Source organism: Suricata suricatta, chromosome 11, assembly GCF_006229205.1.
Source record: "Suricata suricatta isolate VVHF042 chromosome 11, meerkat_22Aug2017_6uvM2_HiC, whole genome shotgun sequence".
NCBI classification, from domain to species: Eukaryota; Metazoa; Chordata; class Mammalia; order Carnivora; family Herpestidae; genus Suricata; species Suricata suricatta.
This window is the reverse complement of record NC_043710.1, coordinates 49,097,495-49,109,942: the sequence shown is the minus strand read 5'-3', so window position 1 is coordinate 49,109,942 and position 12,448 is coordinate 49,097,495. Positions and strand designations below refer to the sequence as shown.

Here is a 12,448-nt window from a genome sequence, read left to right as displayed (position 1 = left end):
CAAGACATTTTCTCCTTGTTAATGTGTCAGTTTGTTTCCAGGACAGCAAAGGATTCAGGCCCATGGACACTATCTCAGGCTTCTTTTGGGTGAACTGTTTAGCACTGAGGTCTCTTGTTGGAGTTTAGTCAGGATGAAAGAGCCTGTGACCTGTAGCAGTGGTTTTTAAACTTGGCTGCATGTAAGAATCACCTGCGGAGCTTTTAAACACCCGAATACCAGGCTCTACTCCCAGGGGATTAGGCCAGCCCTTCTGGGGGTGGGACCCAGGCCGTATCTTTAAAGCCCCTTACCCCAGCAGGGTTCTAGAGTGTGAATAAGCTTGAGAGCCAGTGGCTTATGTCATTTTTAAAGGTAATTTTTAAAAAGTAATTGTATAATTCTGAGAACAGATTAGCATTTTCTAGGGGCTGAGGCTAGGGCAGTGTGTCCACTGGGGCAATAACATGTGGGATTTGGAAACACCCATGAACTCATGTGAACTGTAGCGCCTAGGTCTACAAAAGCCTCTGCTGCTATTTTAAGGAAGTGAAAGAGAACTGAAGGGTGTCCTGCTGTAACACAACTCTTGTGGGCCCCACGCTTCCTCTGCTGGCTTTGCCTTTGGTCTGCTTCTGGCCAGGTTCCTTCAGTGACCAGAGTCTCATATTTGCAGGGTGGCTTCAGTTCTGTTCACATGTAAAAGCCTTCTGGGCACACTGGTAATTTCAGACCACCAGGGTAATTTGAAAAGAGATGTGTCTGATGGAGTTTTCCAGCCTGTAGAAATGTAGATAAAAACTGAGGCCAGGTCTGTAGTGGCTCCTGCCAGAGCTGGGGACTATGCCAGAGTCTGCGGTGTAGATGCCATCTGTGGCCCACAGGGATTTTAATCAGCTGAACTGAGCAACCAGTCCTGGGAGGCCAGGCAAGGTAGCAACCTAGCAGCACAACCTAAGGGGATTCAGGCCATACACTAGGGGAAGGTGTTGGACTAAGTTCCCAGGGCCCAGCCCAGCCCTGATTCCAGAATCCATTCCTGTGGTCAGAGGTCGGCAAAGCTCTTGGGCTTACGAAACCTCTCTGTGCTGAACAGAGAAGTGCTTTTTGTCCTTTAGCTGTTCACAAGACCAGGCGCACAGTGTCCACTAGGGGGACCTCCGCCACAGGTCGGGGGCGGGGGGTTCAAGCGCAGCCGGACTCTAGGGGGACGCAGAGCCTTCCAGAAGGGTTGATCAGAGACGGAATGAGGCTGCCTTCAGGCCAACCTCAATTTGGACTGGATCCCACGGGTCCGGAAAGTCTGGACACCCAAAGGGTTTATGCTCTGGGGTGTGTCTCTAATCGGTTTTTCTGTGGCTTCTCTCTCTTTGCAACTCTAGATACAAATTGCTTTTCTGCTTCCTGGTTTTCATTTCCTACGGCTGGAGAATGAATGGTGCTGAAGGGCTGCAGAAGCCCAGGGTACTAGCAGCAATAGAGCCAGGAACCGCCCGTAGGTCTCTCCGGGGCCGGAAGGGTGCAGGGAGAGGAGGTTCCAGGAGTGGGGCGGGGCTACCGGGGGCGTGGTCTCCAGGAGGCGGGGCTTATGGACTCGGAGAGCGGTGCAGGGGGCGGGGCCGCGGCTGGGCTGACTAGTCGAAGGCAGGTTCGAAACGGCGGGGTTAACGAGGCCGGTCCCCGAGGACAGGGAACCCGTGGCTGACCGGTCCCTGCGGACCGCAGCGGAGGCCGAGAAGGAAGGGGAGTGGAGGGGCGGTTCTTGGGGAAGGAAGGCGGGGAGAGGCGGTGACTCCGGCACGAGCCTCTCGTGGGTCCCGCCCCCGTCACGTGGGCTCCGGCCCGGACCGCTGTCGCTCGGTCCGCTGGTTGGTCGGTCAGTTGGTTGGTGGGTCAGTGGCCTGCAGCTCGATTCTCGCCTCTCATGTTCGGAGGTGGGAGGGACACGGGAGCGGCCCTCACACCTGTGCCGCCCGGAGAGAAGCCCAGCACCCAGGTCAGTGGGCTGTCCCTACGCCCCAGGTCCCCTGCGCGTTCCGGACCGGGAGCCCCCGCGGGTACATTGCCTAGCTAACCGAAAGCCCCCAGATGCAAGAACCACTCGAGGAGTGGGGGTCAGTGCCAGTTAGGGCCCCAGAGCGTGTCCCAGACGCCAGGGCAGGAATCCCCTTCCTCTTCTCTGGCCAGAAGACTGGGAGGAGGGTATAACTCCCGTGGATTTGCTTCTAATTTTCACCCAACCCTGCCTGGAATCTATGAACAATCCTCGCCCCTGCAGGTGCCAGCATGGCCCTGAAGATGCGCTGGATGGTCAGTCACCTCAGTTTTGTGCGGTATGTCACTGAAGCCTCGGAGTAATCTAAACAGCACGCGGGAAGGGGGGGGGTCGGGCAGTTTAGGGTCTCTGCCCAAGCATATCTGTTCAGTGTGGTCAGATGCAACGCCTTGACTGAGACCAACTCTATATTCTAATTGCAAAAATGCAACATGCGATTCAAAATCTCAAGCCACTGCAGTCCCAGGAGACTGCCAGATGGGGAGGGTCCTACTCAAAGTGGGCTCCTCCTCTCTCTCATGACATCCCAACTCCAGACCTGCGTGCAGTTTTTCTTCAAATGAAAATAAGATTATGTGTTTAAAAGCTAGAATGTCCAAAGTTTGCGTAGGATTGAAACAGGTATTCTAACTAGTGTTTAATCCTCTTAAGAAACAAACCCGGAGTGTTGTATTTTTACTTTTAGAGCAGCTGGATATTTGGTATTGGTCTGTTCCCCTCCGTATTTTGGTCTACTTCCCATCTTTCTCTTCATCTGTCTCTTTCCTTTCCCAGTCTCTTAATTGATTATAATGCAAATCGGAAGTGTTTCCAAATTGTATGTTGCATTTTGTGAAGTTAAACGCCCGACTACAGGAAGGTAGTTGGCTGTGCACAAAATTCATCTTCAAGATGTTCAGTCTTTGATTATTATTTGTATCTGGAAAACACAAAATATTATTTGATTTTGAGATTATTTCTCTTCTGAGCTTGAAAGCCACTAGTATTCTGCTTAAATTAATATTTGAACAACTATTAAGTGGGAGAGGAGAGAGAGTAGTGGATTTCTCACTTACTGCATTTATCCATGACTTTATTCATACATTTATCATTATTACTCTTGTTTAGAAATTAGATGATGTGCCAGTTATTAGCTTATTGCTTCTGAGGGGACAAACTGAGAATCATGATCTCTTCTTTACTGGGGTCGCTATGGCAGGTGACCTGGCTTTAAGACCGGGTAGAATGACAAATGCCATGAAGGAGGGAAGAGCAAAGAGTTGTGGGAATTCCTGTCTTTCACCTGAGCAGGGAAGATCTGGGATACTTTCAAGAAAGGGGTGACATGTGTGACCCATCTCGGAGGATTTCTCCTGGGTGTCTCCAGGCAGAGTCAGGTAGAGCATGACCTGGGCTGAGATCTGTGTAGGCAGGGCAAACATCAGCTAGTCCTGAGAAGTGGCAAGTGGTCTAACTGAGCTCCCAGAGCGAGTGCTAGCCCATAAAGCTGGTGACAAGGATGAAACATGGCCCCAGTGTCTATGGGCCATTAAGGCCAGGTGCAGAAGTCTGGACTTGAAAGCATGGAGCCAGTGACAGGTTTTAATCAAGGGATTGACTGATGGTTCTGTGAGCTTCTCCAAGTCCTGGACCTTGGCCCTTGACCCTCCCAACCCCTAGCCAGAGAGGGAGAAAATCCAGTAAATATTTGTGGAATGAATGGTCAGGCAACCCTTTGGAGCTGAGCTTCTCAAACTTTAACAAGCTTAAGAATCACGAGGGGGGGGGAGTGTCTTAATTCAAATGCAGATTCTGATTCCTAGGTCGAGGTCTAACCTGATCTGCTTTCTAACACATTCCAGGGTGGTGCTCTTCTCTGTCTATGGCAGGGATTAAGGACCATGGTTTGCAAACCTGGGCTGCTTTTAAACTATTTGAATGAAGTGGGTCCGGGGTGCTGTTCCCAAGTTCCCCCAGGGGTGTTATTGATGAAGGCGGAGGTGGAGCCTGCTCTAGCCCACTGTGGCTATGGAACGAGTGAGTGGAGGGGAAAGACCCTGGGGTGGAGGGACCAGTTAGGACATTGAAAATTCACCAGAATAGAAGCGGTCAGTGGGACAGGTGGGAGAGCTCTGGAGAAATAGAATCTGTGGGCCAAGGAGCGGGGACCAGGGAGTCTGTGGTATCTGTCTTCGGACTGGGTGGCTTTCAGAAGTGAGGATGGGGGAATGATTCCGAGACAATTCAGCTTTGGAGAAGAATGGCATGCCTTTCAGGCTAGACCATTTGACGTAATAAAATTTGGAAGTTGGTTTTATCGTGGCCATTAGATTTTTTTTCTTTCCTGAAATACAAACCTGTTTATGACACTTATCTACTTAAAATCCTCTGGCGGATCCCCTCTGGCAAAATATAAGAAGAAAAAGCTAATGTGACTGCAACTAATGTGGCATCTAAACATTTCTTAAGTTCCCAGGCTGTGCATCCCCATTCAAGATGCAACACTTGGGGTGCAGGGGACATGTGACATTGTCACTGCTTGGTGTGGGCACAACTAGGCTGAAGTTTTTGGCAACTTTGCCTTTTCTGGAGTCACTATTTTTCCTGCTTCTTCCTTACAGTGGTTCCAATTTATGTTTCCTGGCATCAGTCTTTGGTTTCAACACTTGCTGGCATCCAGGTGTCTCGGTTTTCAAAGAGCCCACAGGTGGTTTCAGAAAGGTGGGCTGGATCCCTTATGGACTCGGAGGGCCGGCTCTTGCCCTTGCAGAGCTTCAAGACATTCCTTCTTATCTCTGACACACTCCGTAAATAATCTGGGAGATGCAATCTGTTTAGCTTCAGACCCAGATCTCCTCAAGGCCTTGCGGTCTTCCAGGGGGCTGCTAACTCAGCTTTGTCTTCAGGAAATTTATGATTTTTACTTAGTGCTCCTTAGGTAATTCTTACTTTGGCGCTCCGCTGTAATTCTTGCTTTCATTTCCGCTGTCTGTCACATACGCCCTTGTGCACACAGAGAAATGACCCTTCATTGTGCACCATGCTCTTAATCACCATGTTCCCTGTTATGTAGTCATGGTGGCCCTGTGCTGTATCTCTGGATGGAAGGTCTACACAAGATGGGATAGGGTTACCCCCTCGATAGGATAAAGTATAACATCCTTGTTTGGCATTCCAGGCTCTGCAAAGGCTGGTAATACTTTAGCTTGTCAGCTGCATCTCCGCTGTTCCCCAAACTGAGTAGCTTAAGAGATCCTATCTTTTGTGCCTCTCTGTCTTTGCATGCACTATTTGCTCTTCCTGGAAAGCTCTTTGTCTGCTCTTTGAGATGAATGAACTCTTATTAAAACTTCAGGCTGCAGATCAAACTCTTGAAGTGCCTCTCCCCGGCCCCTCCCCAAGTCACTTTTACTCTTCTCTCTAGTATGTACACGTAGCATCAGCTGGAGAGCTGTGCTGTGGTACTGAGGCACTTTATTCGCATGTCTCTGTTCACATCCACTTCAGACTCTTGTGGGCAGCCCTACATTTAGCAGATGTCCAGGAAGAGTTTGTGGTAACCATGGGCCTGGAGCTGGCTGCTTTTGCAATGTCTGCCTGAGTAAAGGGGGAAAAGAATAGGCTATTCTGCGCAGGTGATGAGGGAAGAAACAAGAACAGAACCTGAAAGACTGGGACTAGCCCGGTGAGGAGTGGCCCACAGGGCTAGAGTCAGAGGGTGGGGTGGGGAGGGACACTGGGAGAGGTGAGACTGGCGTCTTAGGCTGGGGAGAGGTCAGGGAAGGTCTTGAACTTTAAAGCTAAGGAATCGACATTTTCTTCCCATGACACTGAAGGTGTTTTTTTGTGGAAAACACATGTTTTCAGGAGGATTCGGGGCTGAAAAGGTCAGGTTGGAGGGCCAAGGAGCAACTTCCTGTGAGAATATGCTACTGGAATAACCCATGAAGGTAGTTGGGGTGTAAGTCAGGGCAGTGGCAATAGAGCTGAAGAGTGAGTGATCTTGTCTAGAAATCCTGCAGGATTTGGTGACTGACTAGATTTGAGGGAGAGAGAAAGGCATCGAGTGGGACACTGACACTTTGTGCTCATGTGCTGGGAGAAGAACGAGGCATTGTTAGTAGCATGAGAGCATGGAGGAGATTCTTGGAAGGGGGAAGGGAAGTGGGGATGGGTGATTCCTTTGGAATCAGAAGAGAGCCCCTGGTAGTTTCTCCTATATGTGCGCGTGCACACACACACACACACACACACACGGATGGTGAAGCTGCCCAAAGGAACCTCTGTCTGCAGGGTCACCTGCTGCTGGCAGCAGAAGCCAGGCCTCCTGGCTCTCTGGCCTGGGGTTCTCTCCTTTGTAGTGTGGTGAGTTGGCAGAGAAGGGCTGCCCGGAGGTCCAGATGGAGACTGCATTAGGCAATGAAAAATGGGGAAAAGACCAGGTTTAGGGTGAATTCAGTCTGCAGAATGGCTAAAGCTGGGCTCTCAGAGGTCAAAAATTCAGAAGAGAGTCTGTTGGTAGCCAACGCTGATATGGGTGCGAAGGCTCATGTGTCCTCCTTTCTGTCCTATGGCCTTAGCTCTATGTGGGCTGATGGAAAGTAGGGAGTGTTTTATGGTATGGACACTCATACTTGTTAGTGCTCTGTGCGGGTATATGTGCATTGAAAGGTTTTTCTGGGAATACAATTACCAATCTGTCAGCTCTACAGAAAGATGCATTCCAAGACTCACACACTTTTTCCCCCTAACGAACTTTAGGAACATATCCAATCAGTCCTGAAAAGTTGCCTGTGTAGTGTTGGAGTGAGGGTGGTGGGTGGCACCCATCTGGGGAAGGTATCCAGCCTTGAGGACCTCCTTCCTGCAAGCAGAGGCCTGTGAGTAGGACCAGTGTCAGGGGTCCAGTTGGTTGGGGGAGGGCCACAGCTGTCAGCGGAAGAGGGCGGACCTTATCTAGAATCTATTGCTGCCTGGAGACTGAGTGACCCTGCGGCTGGATTTCCTCTCCTCACCTCTCCCTTCCACACCTTTCTGCCTGGCCAAGTTCCTCACTCTCCAGCCTCCCAAGGACACCTGCCTTTGCCATGGCCCAGCAGTCACCTTAGTTTTCTAAGACAGAGCAGGGTTAATGCATGTCAGACACTTAGATTATTACCTGATATGTGGTAATTGCCAAAGGAAAACAAAGACAAGGAAGGCTGGGGTTCAACTTTGATGGAAAACTTGTTAAGCCTCATTGCTCTTTTGAATTATGCAGCTGGATCTCTGGGAAGTTTCTACCTTATCTTGTTTTGAGTTTTTGTTTTTGTGTCATTTATTTATTTATTTTTACCGATATACTAAAATGGATACAGGGCCTCCTCATCCATGGTAAAGAATCAAGGATAGCCATGAATTGCAGAGTTGGGACTTGGGTTGTCCAGGAATGACTCAGGAATGACTTATGCAAAGGTGAGTGGGTGGAGGGCCTTCTGACACATCTCCAAGAACAGATTCTTAACCCAGGTGAGGCTCTGGGGAATCGATCGCAGCCTGGCCCCTCCCCAGGCCTATAGCTGCTGAGCCGGTCCCCTGTGGCTCTGCTTTGGGCACATCCGTTTCCTCCTGGTGATGGGGACAGGCATAGGTCAAAATCCCAGGTTTGACCTCTGCCTGCTCAGGGATAGCCAGTGCTTGCTGGTGGCTGGGAATGTGCTCAGTGGACATAGTCAGAACTCCTGCCCTGACTCGCGGGTGAAAACATAAACCCACAGTGACTTGTGTGCATGGTTGGAATATAGCAGTCACATGTAGCTGGGCCTCTCATCTGAGCAGGGACCACTCAAACTGGGAGGGCCACTCTTGTGACTGCACTGCTATCCCAAGAGGTCTTAGCAAACTTCTCCAACCTGCTTCTGGCAGAAAAGCCCAGAAAGCCCTGCCAAAAGGAACTCCTGACCATGTGTGCATGCATGAGAGAGAGAAAGGAGAAGGAAGGAAGGAGGGAAGGAATAAAGGAAGGAAGGAGGGAGGGGAAAGGGAGAGAGGTGGTTGTATAGGAGCCAAAGGTCTGTTGTAGGGATTAGGGAAGAGAGAAAGGCCGAGCCACAGCTCAGACTCCCGAACACCCAGAATCGGTTACCTTTGTTTCTTACATGCCCCTGTGGCAACTCCTCTCTCTTCAGGGGCAACAGTTTGCTTCTCCCAACACTGGGCCTTGTTTCCCCAGAATCAAAGAGGTTTTTGCAGGAATAGCTAGCTGGACACAGCGCAGGTTGACGAAGGCAGCAGAGGTGTGGCTAGACTGGCCCCACAGAAAGCTGCCCCCGAGGAAGGGTAGTGGGAGCTTCCGGCTCTGGCGGGGTTTACAAAGGGCTGGTCTCATGAGGTGGGTGATATTACTCCTGTTTCATGGGTGACAAATAGATGCCAGAGAAGCAATTAAAAAAAAAAAAAAAAAAGAGTCCAGAGTTTTAGATTTAATTTAATGTCCAAATTGGGACACTTTTGAGAGAGAAAGGAGGCAAACAAATGCCGAGCTGGGTGGGGTCCTGGGGTGACAGGACTGTCTTGGGTATGCCAGGGATGTGGTATCAAACTCCAGATTCAGTAAACAACCAGGTCAGGTAAGGGGAGGGGCGCAGGGGGATTGGAGAGAGGATTGCAGTAGGGGGAGGGGAGAAGTTGGACCTTGAATTTGGACGGGAAAGGAAGATTCTTCTAATTCAACATTTTACCGAAGCGAAGGAATGGTTCTTGGCTCTGACACCTGACCTTGACTGGATGTCATGAAAAAGTTTTATTACATAAGCTCTTCCTGTGACCAGCCAAGACATCTGGTTCTTCCATGCAGCGCCGCTCAGCCGGTAACAACAACAGCCACCCCGTGCGTCCGTCTAGGTTTTCGCCGCGCCAGCTCGCTGGAACTGCACAATGCCTCAGGCAGGGATTATTGTCCTGGGGCTGGAGATGAGGAAACTGACCCCTGCCCCCCCCCCCCCCCCCCCCCCCCCCCCCCCCCCGCCCCGTGGCGGGCAGCAGGTGTTCTCCACCGTGAGGACCTGGCCTCCCTGATCTCTGAGGCCCCCACCAGCTCTGGAGGATGAACTGTGAACCAGACAGGCCTCCCTTTAAGTCCCACTCTACACAGATTTGCTGTCCCTGCTTTGAGCCCTGAGTTCCTCATCTTCTTCATCTGTTAAATGGGCACAATAATAAGCCTATCTCATTCGGTTCTTGTGACAATGAAATGAGAGGATGCACAAACTATGTTGCCTGTGGTGCTTGGCTCATCCTGTGCCGTCAACAAATGGTGTTGTTATCATGTCATCCTCTTCTCAGGAAGCCCGGAAAAAAGTGTGTTGTCAAGAAGAGTGATTTACATCATCCAGCAGGCTTCTTCTGAAATTTCAGGGGCAAGTCACTTTTTCTGGGCCTCCAGGTGTGACAGAGAAAGGACAGCCATGGTGAAGGGGAGCAGGAAGTCCAGAAGGCAGAAGTACATGGCAGGCAGGAAACAGCCTGGTTTCAGGTGGCCGGTCACCATGTATAGGGCAAAGGCAGCAGAGAGAGCTGAGCACCCAAACCAGCTCCGTGAGATGTGGCATGTGGCAGGGAGGTGCAGAGTCCTGTCCGCAGGCTCCAAAAATCGATGGTGTGAGTTTCCTACCTGACCATGTGGAAAACCCCATATAGGTTGCCCTAGCCTGGATGCATTAATAGAAGTCCTGTCTTTAGACCTTGCTAGAAGATCTTCCCACTTTTCCCTGCACTGGCCAAGGCCGACACCCCTTCTGGGAGCAGGTGGAGGAGGGATGCTCGCTGCTGTGAAGCTGGAGTCTGTGCCCTGTAAGGTTTGAAAGGATCTGAGGACTGACAGGAAGACACCAGGGCCATGACTGTGATTTTCAGATCAAGGAGGGAGCTATCATACTCTGTGTTGCTCAGAGGGCAGAGTTGGGGGTCCATGGTGGGGACAGGAGAGAGAATTAAAGAAGTAGATTTCAGTTCGCAGTGATGTAAGCAATTCCACAGAACTCACGCTTATCTTTAGGGGAAGGCAGCGGTCTCGCCTGTGTCTCGGTCAGGCTAAAGAGGGTATCATCCAAGCAGTATTGATTAGAGGGAAGTATGCAAAATTGCAGGGGAGGTGGACTTGCTGGGAGGTCTAACTAAGAGAGCGGCAGGACTGTGCCGGGGGAGTTGACTTCTGAGCGGAGATGACTTTCAGCAAATGTAGGGTGGGATGAAGGCAGGAGGCTGGGGGAGGGTGGCCACAAAGCTCTGCACGAGTTTCTCTGTCCTAAGCCACAGGCCAAAGTCCTGCTCCGTAACAGGGTTTGGGAGAGAGGAGGCTTTGTGGCCTGAAACTCTGAGGCTATGACCCCAAAGAAGTGATTATATTCTGTGTATTCTCTGTTCATACCTACCTTGGCTCAGCCACCTAACAGGGACTTGAAGGCTCTTAAAGACTCATGGTCACCCCTTGGAGACTTTGAGAACACAGCATCCTGGAATCTGAAGAACCAGGGCCATGTGGTCTGAGGAACTAGGCTCACAGCATCCAAGAGGGGGTGGCGGGTATAGGAAAGAGCCGTCCAGGAAGGCGCTGGGCATGACACTGGGAAGTCTGACTACAGCCTGGGCCACAGAGAGAACTTCCAGCCCCAAGAGGAGCTGGGGAAGGGCTGTGGGCAGCAGGACCTTAGTCAAGCAGGCTGAGGTTTTGGGCGGGGTGCACGGGCGGCGGATGGAGAGTGTTGTGGTTGAGCAATGTGGATGCCTGAGGCGCGCGCTATCCTGGCCTGGTTGGCAGGGAGGGAGGCCATGGAAGCCCTAAAGTCAGAACTGGCCCACTGGATCTAACAAAAGTCCCCCTGCAGGAGAAGAGGTAGAGCATAGTTCCAAGTACTCTGAAGCAAGAGACTTGTGACCTCACTTATTATTTCAGTCACCAAATGATTTTTGACCATCCTCTATGCTGAGGACTGTGGTGGTGGGAACATGAAATGAGTGAGACATGTCCCCTGCTTGGATTGAACTTAAGGAGTGTACGCCTCCCTCAAAACAGGCAATAGTAACCACAGAGAGAACACACAGAGAAAGGAGCCGTTGGGGTACCTGGCTTGCTGAGGAAGTGGCATTTGAGATGTGCCTGGAAGGAAAGATGGGGAGCAGAGACTCCCCTTTCTCTGGGTGAAAGGCATTTCTGGCTGAGGGAACAGCAATGCACAGAAGGAGGCATGGGGATGGTGAATTGGGGGCGGCTGCGGACAACAGCCAGGGGTTTGGTTTGGCTAGAACTGAGGAAGGGGTTATATGGGGAACCAGGATTAGAAATCATCATTTATTAAGTCCCCACCGGGTGTCAGGCATGGAGCACAGAGCCATCTCTGCTGATTCACATCTCACAGGGGCCTCTCAGGGCTTTGACCCAGCAGGAAAATGACTCAGGAAAAGTGACTCTCCTAAGGTTCCCCAGCTGGCAAGAGGCTGAAATAAGACTTATGCCCAGTCTACCTGATCCTCAAACCCATGTTTTTTTTATTCTATCTTGCCACCACGTTGAGAGGTCATATTATCCAGAGTCTTAAGCTTACCATGAAGATCGACTCTTCATGTTGAGGTGGGAAGATGGTCAGTCAGTCTGCACATGTCAGATAACATTAACCTATGAGAAGCACTTGGTGGACATGGCCAGCTTGTTAAGGACACACAGCCAGCCCTAATAAATATATACACAGACACACAGAGATGTATTTGGAAGTAAGTCTCTAAAATAGTGGGAATTTGCATAGTTGTTCCATGGTGCCGTAGAAACTGTAACTTCCTGAGCACTATAGGCAATTGCTGATTTCCTGGCTGAAATCCTCCCACTCTATAAAGTACCTTAGAATGGGGCGAGATAAACTGGAATCTAATCTAATTTACACAAAAAGCCTCTTGGGTTAGCTACTTTATCATTAGTGACAAGTTGCTTACAACCCACCTCGTCTGTTGGAGACCCCAGAGTGTCAGCCATAAAAGGTTATGAAGCGAGATGGCGCTCTGGAGTGGGTTGGAAGGTGGGGTGAGGGCCTAGAGTCAGAGTAGCCTTGGCAGTAACCCAGGTGTAGAGGTGTGGGGGTGGAGAGGAGAGGCCAGCACAGTCCAGTAAGCCGGCCAGGAGCCTGCCTGCTGAGTGGGGGCTGGGGTGCAGTTTCCACCAAGCATGTTCAGGCTCTGAGCAGGTGGGAGCTGGTGGTGGCTGCCTGCTGATGTTGGGGTGATTCCTCATCTCGTATGCTGTAGAGCCAGCCAGTCCTTATTGCTGATTGTGTCTGTGTCTACCCAGGGCCCCATTCTCTGTTCAGCTTGGCTGTCCAGCCAGAGCTCAGAACCCAGATCCAGCCACAGCCTCTTCTTCAGGATGGACCTGGAGTCCTACTGGCTGCACAGTGGAATGCTTCCCCT

At 50.8% G+C, this 12,448-nt stretch overlaps 1 protein-coding gene across 1 annotated transcript in view; it reads left to right on the top strand.

The window, feature by feature from the left end:
• The first annotated feature begins 1,769 nt into the window (after positions 1 to 1,769).
• Positions 1,770 to 12,448, top strand: part of PPFIBP2 (PPFIA binding protein 2) — a 143,776-nt gene continuing 133,097 nt past the window's right edge. The window contains exon 1 of the mRNA XM_029956607.1: positions 1,770 to 1,975. The gene's annotated coding sequence lies outside the window, so the exon portion shown is untranslated. The remainder of the gene's footprint in view (positions 1,976 to 12,448) is intronic.